Genomic DNA, 13,618 nt, shown 5'->3' with positions numbered 1-13,618 from the left:
TATACATATATATGTATATATGAATACATATGTGTATATATATACCCATATACGCCCACACATAAGTTCACAGATCCTAGGTTAAGAATCCCTGTCTTACGTGAAGTCTCTAGTTGTTAGTGTATGCAACACAAATCATCTTGGACATATTTTGTATTGTTGTACTGATGGATTCCCCCAAAGAAAGGAACTGTGCCCTTCTGCCTTTGCACCCTCAGTGCTTAGCAAAGTGTTTGCCAAAGAGTAAATGTTTAATACTTTTCCTGGATCTCTGCCTCATCATGGTGGAGGGGCTTATGTAACTCAATGAAACTATAAGCTATGCCACGCAGGTAATCCAAGATGGACGGGTCATAATGGAGAGTTCTGACAAGAGGTGATCCGCTGGAGAAGGAAACGGCAAACTACTCCGGTACCTCTACCAAGAAAACTCCATGGATAGTTGGTTCACAGGCTCATGAAGAGTTGGACTGAAAGTCTGAACAACGACAACAATGCTCAATGACAGAATGAATGAGACTGTGTTACCCACAGGAGTATGTAACTGAAAGGCAACAAGGCAAAGCAATGAGCATCTATTGTTTTCCAGGTGCCAGAAAGCTGGCCCATACTAAAGTGTGAAAGCGATTTGCATTTCTCTGTAGTAAACACCCAAGCATCTCTAATTTTTATTTCCTGGAATTTGAGCCTAACCTCTTGATGTCTCTTTCGGACAGCAGTCACTGTATCATTTAGGTACGCTCACTGCCGAGTCCTTCCTAATCCTGTTCAATACACACAGTTTTATATGAGAGTGACTTAGCCCCCACATTAAAAAGCTTCAGGTCTCACAAGATTAATGTAGACAATAAGAGTGGCAGGGCAGGTTTCCCAGGCACCAAAACACAGACATGGATTATTCAGAATCATAGTTAATCTGAAAAAATATCACAGACAACACTAAAAATTTCATAGTTGGAGTAATACAGCCACACGGAAGTCCAAAGCTGGCATAGCTACTTAGTTTTAAGTTTAAAAAAAAACCTCCCAAACCTCTTTTGCTTGAAGTTTCTGGTAGTTACACTGATTTTGTAACAATTATCTGCACCAAGTATGTGCGCGCACACGCACACACACACACACACACACACACACACACACACATAAACACATACCACCGAAATATAAACAGGCTACATCTTGGTTCATCACGGTATCCAGAAAGTCATCCTGATTACATCAACCCTGAAACTTATATCTGTCAGTACATTCTCAGTACCATGGGGCGTTTCTCTTCCTCTAACTGAAGAGGTAATAGGGTGGATGTTGAAGAGCTCCTCCCAGATCCTCTACTTAAGGTGGGGGCCTGAGGAATCCATCTCATTCTTCTCCACCAGCTCCACATCATGATGGCCCCACACTGGGTACCTTTGTTCTGCTATCTCACCTTCTCCCATATCCCCAGTGTTTGGTACAATGTCTGACATATAGTAGGTGCTTGCATCTCTTAGGCAGTATGGGATGGGAAACACTACTGCATGAGTCCTACCTCTACTTGTCCATCCCTTGGCCAAGTCATTCATCTGCTTTTATATCTTTAAGATGACAGTTGGACCAGATGACCTTAAGGGTCCCTTCTAGCTCTAAAATTCCCTAGCGATGCATTCTGTGACTGTGATTCTATGAATACCATCATTCCCCTCATTTATCTCTGAACTGAAGCAAAGGCACATGTAGTCCATACTAGGAACTGGAAATACAAAGGCAAAAATATAACAATGTTTGCCCTCATGGAGCTTACGTTCTGATATAAGAGATGACATTAACATATATAGAGGTCCAAGTAGGGGAGGACCAAGAAAGGCCTCATGCACAACACTGCATTTGAGCTGAGTCATGAAGGCAAAGGTGAAAAAGAAGAAGGCAGAGGTGAAAAGAGAAAACATCCCAGCATGGAGGAGAGCCACTGCAAAGGCACTAGATAGGGTGTCATGTAAGGAGTGGCAAGAAGGTCATTCTGACCAGACAGTAGAGGGTGTAGAAGGAAACAATATGTAATAATGGTGAGAAGGTAGGAAGGGGGTAGTTTGGAAACAGCTTTAAATGCCAGATGAACAACTTAGAGTTAATAGGGAACCACTGGAGTTTGAGTGGGGGGTGAGACCTTGTTACCCCTGCACTTTAGGAAACTTATTTTGGCGGCTGTGTGGGGGACAGATTGGAGTGAGGATGGTATTAGGGCAGGGAGACCAATTAGGAAGGAATCTCTATGGTCCAGGTGGGAAGTAGTAAGGGTCTGAAGGAGGGTTGGAGGACGCGATATACGTGAGGGATATCATGGAGCCGGAAATGACAGAATCCCTCAGAAGCTGGAGAAATCAAAGCCAAGTAGTTTCAAAAATGGAGGAGACAGATTGACTTTGAAACAAAAAGGAAAACTCTGTAGCCAAATGTCCTGGCGTTTGCAGCCCAGCTCCACCACTAGCTATGTGACATTAGGTAAGTCATTTACTTTCTCTAAGGCTCTTCACCTGCCTGAAAAGTGATGTTGTGTCTATTGGCCAGGAAACAGCCTAAAACAGGGATGGGGAACCTGTGGCCTCGAGGCCACATGTGGCCTTTAAGGTCCCTGGGTGCAGCCTTTTGACTAAGTCCAAGTTTTACAGAACGAATCCTTTTATTAAATGGATTTGTTCTGTGAAGTTTGGATTCCGTCAAAGGGCTGCACTTGAGGACCTAGAGGGCCACATGTGCCCCTGAGGCTTCAGATTCCCCACTCCTGGCCTAAATTCAGAAAAGCTCATCAATAGAAGGCAGGATGCCACCAGCTTATCATTGAGGGGATGTTCGATGAAAAGATGAAATGGATCCAGGTGGGATTTTGCTAGTGGTTCTCTACAGCAGATCACATCTTAAGTCTCACCGATGAGTAAAAATAAGATGACGTCCAAGTGTGTTCATTGTTGGTTGATCATGAAAAAGCATTAGACTGTAGAGGAGAACACAGCCTGAAAGGCTTTTCTCCAGCAAGACATTTGTCAAAGTCATTTGAGATTCTTTGATAAAGCAATCACTGAAAAAACCATTTAACAGTCACCTGTTACTGTAAAACTGGCTTGCCAAAGGTATTCACTATTGTCATGGAGATCCTTCAAACAAGTCCAAATGGAAGTAGAATTTTCTGCACTCAGCAGCCCTGAGGTTGAATCTCCACTCTGCTCCCTACCAGATGTCCAACCTCAAGCTCTGGCCCTTAGTTTCCTCATTTGTAAAACTAGGCAGTTGGACAAGCTGATCCCTGACATAATCTTCCGACTCTGGATCAAAGGAGAATCCTTCTGATGTTCAAGTTTGGGGATAGCACAGTATTAACTACATCAAGACACAAAATACTACATAGTTTCCTCAGTAAGATCCTCACAAAGGGTCAATCTAATAATTAACACAAAAAATTAAGTGGATGCAAATTCTTATTTTCTAGATCATGGCATGCAGTTGGAGTTTTGGAAACAATTTATAGTTTAGTAAAAAGGGAATCTAGAGAGCTAGCAACTCTAATGTAATTATATTTTTATTCACATTTAATTTTCATGCCAAGCCTTGAGCCAAACAGCATGAGCAGAGGAAACTTGAATAGTTTTCTTCATAAATAGGATTGTATTTGAAGAATTGTTTTTATCAAATATCCATGTGACCAAAAGCAAGTCACTTTACCTCTGAGCTTTAGTTTCTTCATCAAGAAAAAATTAGTAGATTAGTAGATTTCCTTGTTGTTTAGTCATTTTCAGTCATGTCTGACTCTTTGTGACCCCATTTGGGGTTTTCTTAGCAAAGATACTGGAGTGATTGGCCATTTCCTTCTCCAGCTTATTTTCCAGATGAGGAAACTGAGGAACACGGGGTTAAGTGACTTGCCCAGGGTTACACAGCTAGGAAGTGTCTGAGGCCAGATTTGTACTCAGGTCTTCCTGGCTCCAGGCCCAGCACTCTATCCACTATGCCACCACCTGCCCCAGTAGCTTTCATACCAATCAAATATTGTTAAGTATCTACCACAATGCCTGACACATAGTAAGCACTTAATATTTGTTGCTGAATTGTCTACCACATGGGGTTGTTGTGAAGAAAATATTTAGCAAACCATACACTTCAAGGCTCAGTGTATTTTTAATCTATTAAAGCTTAATATAATTGTCAGCTATTACTATCACTACCACTACCACTATGGCTACTTCAACTGCCACCACCACCACCACCATCACCTCCACCACTGCTACTAACTACCCTGATTGAAGTCTTGACATAAGTACAATTCTGAAGAAACAAAATGATGCAGCTGTCCATGGTGCTGCCTTACAGGGTAGTGTGTCCTGCTGCATGGGTCACTGTTACTCTTCACTATTGTTCAGGTTATATTAGGCATTATCAAGTTGCTTCTTTTATGTTGGCATCAGGGTAGAATGCTAGATCTCTTATACTTCTTTCCAACCCAAAAGTACTTAAGAAATAATATTAATGGATTTTATTTATATATTTAAAAACAAACAGTTATTTATTAGGCTGTATACCAAACTGAAGGTCTACAGAGCTGTTGTGCTGACTTCATTGTTGTATGCCTGTGAAACCTAGATAGTTTACCAGAGTCATGGCAGAAAAACGAACCACTTCAATTTGAATTGTCTTATGAAAATTCTGAAGATTACTTGGTAAGATAAGGTACCAGACACCATGGTCCCTTCTCGAGCTAAATTGTCAAGCATTCCAACTCTACTGCAGACCCCACAACTCTGATGAGCTGGCCATGTTGTTGAAATGCTAAAAGTATGCTTACCTAAAAGACTTTTTTACAGAGAACTCACACAAGGCAAGCACTCACATGGAGGTCAGAAGAAGTGATACAAGGACATGCTCAAGTTCTCTCTGAAGAACTTTAGTATGGATTGTGAGACATGGAAATTGCAGGCACAGGACTACCTGGCATGGTGTGCCCTCATCAAAGAAGATGCTATACACAATAAGCAAAAGTAGAATTGCAGTAGCACAGAGGAAATGTGAGATGTGCAACCTAGAGACATCTCCATCCCAAATGTTCAAATGGACTATTTGTACCCGACCTATGGTAGAGTCTCCCAAGTTCATACTGGACCCATTAGCCACAGTCAAACACACTGTACCTTGACCCCAACATCATGATGTCATTGGTCCTCTTCAAGTCCAAAGGATGCACAAAAACAAATACTTTAAAAAAAACAATTCATATCCATTGTCCCATTGTATCCTATCATATGAGATAGGCAGTATAAGTCTTTTAATACTCACTTAACAGATGAAGAAAACAAGGTTCAAAGAAACTCTGCTCACTGTCAGAAAGCTATTAGGTGGCAAAGTTCAGACTAACATCTATGTCTTCTGACTCACAAAATCATAAAACCTCAAAGTTAGGACTTTAGAAATCCTCTAGTCCAATCTCTACCTGAAAAGAATGCCCCTTTATGACATCCCTGATAAGTGACCACCCAACCTATAAACCACTAATGATGGAGAATCCACTACACCTCATGATGTAGTACAAACTACTTTTAGATAGTTCTAATTGTTAGGAAGTTTTTGCTCAAATTAATTGAAAATATGCTTGTCTTTAATTTCCTCCTACTTTTGCCCTCTGAAGCCAAGCAGAACAAGTCTGATCCTTTTTCCATGGAACAAGCCTTCAAATTCTTGCAAAGAGCTTTCCCTTTTCGTCTTTCCCCCAAGTCTTCTCTCATCCTGGCTAAGCATTTCCAGTTTCTTCAGCCAATCCTCATGTTCTATGGCTTCCAATTCCCTCACCATAATGGTTGGCCTGCTCTAGATACACTCTATGTTATGGATGCACTTACTAAAATGTGATGTCCAGAACTGAGAACCATAGTCCAGGTATAATCTAACCACAACAGAGTAGATTGGGACTATCAGCTTCCTTTGCTCTGGACACTATGCCTCTCAAAGAAATCTACGGTCAAGTTAGGTATTTTGGCTGCCATGTTCTACTCTTGACTCATAATGCCATTGCAGGACACTAAAAAACTCTCAGACTGTTTTAATAGGAACTAGCATATATACATATCTCTCCCAGACATTCAGAGTACTTTAACCTACATCACAGATGTTCTTTATGAAATAGAGGGGAAACACTCCAAAGATCATCACCAAGCAGTCTCAAGTAGTTTGGCTGATTAAAGATGATCTAAGATTTTCTACAGGGATAGGGACTAGACATGTAATTTCTTGGCATAGGGAACTATCAGATAAGGGAATCTCCAATGCATGTCAACTTCTTCTTTGCAACTTATAGTAACCTGCAGAATTACCTGGAGCGCTGAGGAAAATGACTTGCCCAGGGTCACAGTGCCAGTGAAGTGTCAGAGATGGGACTTGAACCCAAGTCTGGTTGCCTCCAATAACAGTTCACTATCCATCCCTTGCTGACTCTCACTCTTTATATATTACCTCAAAACACATTAGTTTTCCAAGTCAATGTAAGGAATTTTATTGTAAGTTTAGTACCCAAAGGCAAAGATCAGGAAAGAGCAGAGAAATGTCCAAAACTGGTAACTATTCTGAAAGTCTATAACAATTTTCTCTGAATCATCCAATGTAGATCAAACATTTTCTTTCCATGTTGAAAGCAAAGATAATAGATGTGCATTTGCACAGTTTCTGAATTGTGGTTTCTTTTTGAATTTTTGGTCTATTTTTGGATTATAGATAACTTTAAAGGTTACATATATTCATGCTCAATAATTTTTTTTTCTATTTGCTTAATTCACACTCTTCCATAGCTATAAAAAGCTTGGAAACATTTTTTATTTATACATAGCAAAGATTTTAATATTGCATAAAGATATTTAAAATGTGAATGAATAAATAATGGCAATTCAAGACATTTGCACATTTTTATATGTCATAAAACATGCATCACGGTGAACTGAATTCCACGGGCTTAAAAACTTTAGAAGATAGAAATATTAATGCCTTTTCACATGTAAAACAGAGAAAAATAACATAAAATTCATTTATTTCCTATCTTGGGATTGAGAAACCTGAAATTTTCTTGAAATATGAAGTGATAGTAGTACTTCCAACAAAGAGTAGATTATGTGAATCTTAACTTCTGCACATAAATTTTGATCCTTTAGTATTAAAAAACTAGGTCTATCATTCTGGTCCTTTTAAGGTGCAAATAAGGACACTGGGAATCCTTTGGAAGCCTGGCACCAGAGTTTAGTAATATTCTTTTCATGTGGACCTAGTGGGGGATACAATCATCATCTTTTAGTAATTCTTTATACTATTTTTAGTCCTCTGATGTTGTGACTTTCCCTACTGAAGTATGTCTAAATGTGACAGACTCATGTGGAATTTGAAAAATTATCTTTCACATTTTTTTTTGGTTTTGGTGATTTGGATAACACCTCCTAAGTACAGATGGTGTGACAACAATGAGATGAGAGCTAATATTTACTTGGCAGGGCACTGGAGAACTGCCACCACCACCAAACTAAATTTAACATGACAGTTGGGGGGGGGCACAGAATTAATTCTGTAGGACATATCAATTCTCAGTTAATTGCTTCTGTTATTACGAGAGCATGAACTAATGAATATAAATAGTTTTTGTTAAAAGGCAAAGCTAACTTTTATTCAAATTATCAGTAGAAAAATAGCACACATTTTGAAGATATAATTGCAGAAAAAAAGGATTCATAAGATAAAGTGCTGTTATTATGATGGTATTATTATTAATAATTTATATATAATAATATATTATAGATAATACATATAAAATACAATAATTAATATATTATTATATTATTTAAAAAAGCCTTAATCCAAGTCAGCATTTAAACACTTCAGAGGCAAGGAAATGCTAAGGATTTTATATAATTTCTTACCTAAAGTTGGGAAAATCTTTGGATGTTAATGTATTAGAACTTAAGGTTAATTTTTAAAAATCATTCTAGCCATTTAAACTCTATCAGTGATGTCCATGCCTTATGGTTCAGATAAACTATTCAAATGTGTTTTTCCAATCATCATTCCTGAAATCATCTTTCTGCTTGTAGATCATGATATGATTCATCAGGAGAATGTCACAGTCAACTCTGGTCACATCATGACAGATGAGAGGAAGGGAACTACAGAAGTGTGGTGCTACGCCATGTTATGCTAGGTACACACTAAGATGGCATAAAACATAATTTTATAAATAAATTTTAAAATTTACTAAGTCTATGTAAAACTGCTTTTGGCTTACAGGTCTTAGAAGATAAAACTGAATTTACTACTCAGGACACAAAAAGATCTTGACAGGCCAGAATATTATAGACTGATGACTTTTGGAAATTTGGCTAGGAAATAATGCATGTAGAAAAGATTTACATGTGGTAGCTGATTGAAACTTCAATACAAATCAACAGTGAGATATGGCTAAAAAAATACCCATCAATGTTGAATTAATTAATAGAACTCCTGTGTCCAGAAGAAGGGATGAATGTTCCCATCAAACACTGCTGTGATCACATCACCTCTGAATTACAGTGTTCCATTCTAGGCATCGTATTTTAAGAGGAAAAAGGTGGAAAGTATTCACAGGAAAGTGAGTATAATGAGGAGGAGCTACAATGCCATGTTATGTGAGAATCACAGTTGGGAGAAATGGGGATATTCAACCATTTTCCTTTTAAAATAAATTTTATTAATGCCTTTTTTTGATATCACATTTCCCAAAGGGTTTCTCCCTCCTAGAGAGTTATTCCTTTCAATGAAAAAATTTTAAAAAAGGAAAAAGAGGGGAAAAGTTCAGCAAAACCAGCCAACATATTGAAAAAATTTGATATTCATTGCTATTAATTTTCACAACCTCTGCAAATAAGCATGGTAAAGGGCCCCCTCATATCTCTTCTTTGGGGCCAAGCTTGGTCATGATATTTCTCAGGATTTATTTTTCATTGTTTTGTAGTTGTTCTTTTCATTTCTTTGGTTGTAGTTATTGTGTATATCATCCTCCTGCTTATTCTTAATTTACTGGCATCAGTTCATGTAAGTCTTCTGTTTCTTCTATATATTCATTATTTCTTATGGCACAGTTATATTCCATTGCATTCATGTCACATTTTGTTTAACCATTTCACAACTGATGGACATCTATTTTATTTCCAGTTACTTGCTACTACAAAAGGTGTGTGTGTGTGTGTGTTTTGGCACATATGGGGCTTTTCTTTTTGCTATTGACCTCCTCACTGTATATGCCTAGGAAAGAAATCCCTGGACATTTTAATTATCCCCTTTGCAAAATTCTAAATTACTTCCCAGGATGGCTGGACCAATTCATAGATCCACTAGCAATGAATTACTATGCTCATCTTGCGTCAGCCCTTATAAAATTGGGTATCATTTTTTTCATCTTTACCTGTTTTCTTGGTGAGAAATAAAACCTAGTAGTTTTGAGTTGAATTTCTCCTATTATTAGCGATCTGGAATTTTTTTTCATATAGCTGTTAGTAGTGTGCAATTCATCCTTTGAGAACTGTTTGCTCATATCCTTTAGCCACATATATTTGGGGAATGGTCTTTATTCTTACATATTTCTGATAGTTGTTTCAATGTCTTAGATATTGGATCCCTATTAGGGATATTTGATAAAAAATTTTTTCTCAATCAACTACTTCCCTTCCTACCCTAGCCATATTAATTTTGTTCATTCAAAAGCTTTTTAATTTCATGTAATCAAAATTGCCTTTTTATTGCTTCTATCTCTTTTTTGGTTGAAAATGTACCCCCCCCCCCATCCCCTAGCTATTAATATGAAAGGTATGTGATCTGCTTCTCTTCTAATTATTTTATAGTATGATCTTTAATATTCAGGCCACACATCTATTGGTATTTATTGTGTTATGTGGCCTAAGATGTTGATCCAAACCTATTTTCTGCCAGACTGCTCTTCAGTGTTCTCTGCAATTCTTGTCAAATAGGGAATTCTGTCTTAGGTAATTTATGCTTGGGGATTTAATATTGAAAAGGGAAGAAAATTCAATTAAACAAACATGTATTAAGCACCTATTCTGTGCGAGGCACTGGGGATACAACGACAACGCTCCTCTGAAGAAGCTATAACATATACACAGATAAAGCAATTCAAAATAATTTTAAGAAGTAGAGAGTAGTAGAAATTCCAGAGATTTAGGAAATGCATTTAGATGTCTATGGTAACTAGACTTGGCCTTAAAGGATGCTAGGAATTCCACATGTTAGAGAGGAAGAGGAAATGTATTCCAGATATAGGAGGCAGCCTGAGAAAAGGTTTGGAGTGGTGAGATTCCATGTCAAACTCAGAGAACAGCTGGTTGGCCATATTGTCTAGACGCCAAAGTGTGTCAAGGGACAGGGAACAGCATTAATAAGGACTTTATTTGTTTTCAAGTTATTGTTATGTGGAAAAGAGATTAAATTTATGGTCTGTGAGAATGGAGAACAGATCTAATATCAGTAGGTAGAAATTAATCCTAATCGCTTGCACGGAATAAGTTGCCAAAAACAAGAATAACTATAAAAGGATGTGGGACAGTCATTTCCTGAAACTCAAAGACAAGAGATGTACAGCCTTAGTGCTAAAGTAGCATCCCTAAGATAATAAAGAGGAAGGCAGATAGTGCATTGAGTTGATGCTCTACAGAGTAGAGGCTGATACTCTATGAATTTATGGAAATATATAACAAGAATCACAGAGGATTAAGCCATAAGGAGTGATTTTAAACTACATTTGTAGATTGTAGAGTGTCTGCAATGATGAAATAATGGACCCACCAAAATTCCAAGTACCAAGTAGGAGGAAGATTCTTCTAACAATCAAAGCTGTTCAAAAATGACACGTTACCTCCTGGGCCATTCGAGCAGGGTTTAGATAACCTCTTGTTGGGGATTTTGGGGGAAAGGGAGAGAATTCATGCTTTGGGCAAAGACTGAAACAGATGACTTCTGAGGTTCTTTTCAACTTTGAAAATCTATGATTATGATTTGTTCTCTCCAGTTTATTTTTAAAGAAAATACAGTATTCGTTCACAGCAGGCACATTCAGAGACTAACTATAGCCAATAACCAAGTAATTTCTGAAGTATCAAAGAGTTAATTGATGAACCAAAGAGTGGTGCTGGTGGTAGGTTGGTAAAAGGATCTGTCTAGCCACCAAGGGAAGAACTAGTAAGACTTAGACTCAATGTGAGGAAAATTTTCATAATAGTTAGAATGTGTGAAAGTAGCACACCTTCCTCTGGAAACGGCAGGTTTCCCATCACTTCAAATGAAGGCTGAATGACCCTTGCCAGAGATGTGGAGGAAAATGGCAACAATACTACTCTACATCCCAAGAAGATGCGAGGAAAACATTTTGTAAACTTGAAAGCATTATAGAAATGTGAGTTGTTATTACTGATGCCACTATCATTATTAGACAGGATTCTTGTCCAGCTATAGGATGAAGGCCAGCAGCCTCTGAAGGCAGTGGCCTCTGAGGTCACTTGGAGTTCTGAGATTCTGAAAATTCTTAGTAAAGTTATGTTCTGGAGTTTAAACCTGTTCCTGACTCAGGGTTTCTCTATAATTGGGGAAGCCTTAAATTGTGAAGTAAAGTTTGTCTTAAGGAATCTCTTTTTTCCCTTTTTATGACCACACCTACCAACCCACATACCCCATTACTCTATAAGTCATGCCCTCTTTGATCTCATGCCCTCCTCATGCTACTCTCTGCCACCCAGTAGTCACTAATGGGCTTCCTGAATTTCAACCCATCAGAAACTAATGTTTGAAGTCGATAATTTGATGAACTAATTTATGCAGATGAAAGATAGCTGTTCCTAGACTCTCAGGTATATTTTAGTCAGGAGCTTCAGAAAATAATATCCCCATTTCAGTTGTCTAAAACATTAGCAAATCTAATGCAATTATAGGAGGTCACAGCAGGAAATAGATTTGGTCAGGCATACTTTTTAGTGACTTTAACATAGGCAACCATCTATACATTAGCCTATCCATCTCCACAAATATCTATGCCCACAATACCCAATTTAAAGAAAAAAAGGAAAGAAACAGAAAACAAAGAATACGTGTATTTGCACAGGCATACACATTGCAAATACTTGAACTGAGTGATTTACTGTTCAACATATAAATTTTACAATAGTACTATAACTTCAGTAGAACAATTCAGCACATTAAAAAATTTGGGATTCATGATGCCATTTTTTAAAAAGAAAGGTACCTGCCTATCACAGATGATAGAATGTTGTCCTTTTGTTGTCAGATTTGGGCTTAAATCTTACTTCTCACTCTTTATGATCATTTAATTTCTCTGAAACTCAAAGCAACTCTCTCTGAACTATAAAAATAGTTTATATATAGACCAGGTTGCAATCAGTAAGGAGTGCTCTCACACCAAGGATATCATAGATTCTTTATGTTTTGACTTTTTTGATAACCATCAATATGAACCTTTATATGATTAATGCATCTAAGTTTTATTAGCCATCGTACACGTCGGGAAATAATGCAACATATAAATGACCAGCTAGAGAGTTTATGGGATTCATGCAATCTCCTACATTTATTCAATCTTCATTCATTTGATAAACATTTATTAAGCTACTATATGCTAGACACTGTCCTAGGTGCTGAGGATACAAGAAGAGGCAAAAGACAATCCCTGCCCTCAACAAATTAAAAAGGTTTAACTGTGGGAAAGTTGAAGGCTTATAAGAAAGTCAGGATGTCATTTCCAAGTATCACATCATTATCTTTATTCAGAAATAGGATGGAGGTTAATTAGTAGCAGCAGCAGCAGCTAATATTTATATAGTACTTTACATATATTACTTAATTTAAATCCATACAACTCTGGGGAGTAGGTACTATAATTATCCCCATTTTACAGATGAGGATCTTGAGGCTGAACAGTTACTTGACTTGCCCACGGTCACACAGTCAATAAGTTTTTGAGGCAGGATTCAAATTCGAGTCTTCCTGACTCTAGCTGCCCCTAAAAGCTCTATGTAATTTTGCACCCAAATAATTATTTGCATGTGCTGCCTAGATTGTGTTCCATGACACCAAACAGCTGGAGTTTGGCAGCCAATGAGGTAGCAAAGTATAGGAGTGAGGACACTGGATTAGGAGTCAAGTGGTGTGTGCCCCCTACCTGAGTAGCTTCTGATAACTTAACTATTCTGGGTCTCGATTCCCCTGGCAAATGAGGTGGGTAGATGTGATAACTTGTAGGGTTCTTTCAAGCTCTCTTCCTTTGATCCTTTATCCTGTCCGAGGAACATAAGAACTAAGATCCACAGGCTAAGTGCAATGGATGATCACTGTTCGCACCTCTGCTAAGATGTTCTACTCAACCCCAGGTTATCACTGGATCAAAGGATCTCAAAGTTATAATTACACCAAATCTCTATTTGCATCTCAAAAATAGCAATTCTCAGTAAAAAGAACAGTGAAAAAAAAAGTCTCCTGGGTGTATAGAGAATGAAAATGCACATACTACACTGCCAAGATTTTGGCTTTCCTATTGCTACTACTATATAGGGAACCAGACTGCACTGTTTCC

General features: G+C 37.9%; 1 protein-coding gene across 1 annotated transcript in view; it reads right to left on the bottom strand.

Annotated features, from left to right (window-relative positions):
• Positions 1-13,618, bottom strand: part of MTUS2 (microtubule associated scaffold protein 2) — a 476,293-nt gene that overhangs the window by 289,476 nt on the left and 173,199 nt on the right. The window lies entirely within an intron of this gene.

Source organism: Trichosurus vulpecula, chromosome 2, assembly GCF_011100635.1.
Source record: "Trichosurus vulpecula isolate mTriVul1 chromosome 2, mTriVul1.pri, whole genome shotgun sequence".
Taxonomy (NCBI): Eukaryota; Metazoa; Chordata; class Mammalia; order Diprotodontia; family Phalangeridae; genus Trichosurus; species Trichosurus vulpecula.
The sequence above is the reverse complement of the archived record's forward strand: the minus strand, read 5'-3'. Positions and strand labels throughout refer to the sequence as shown.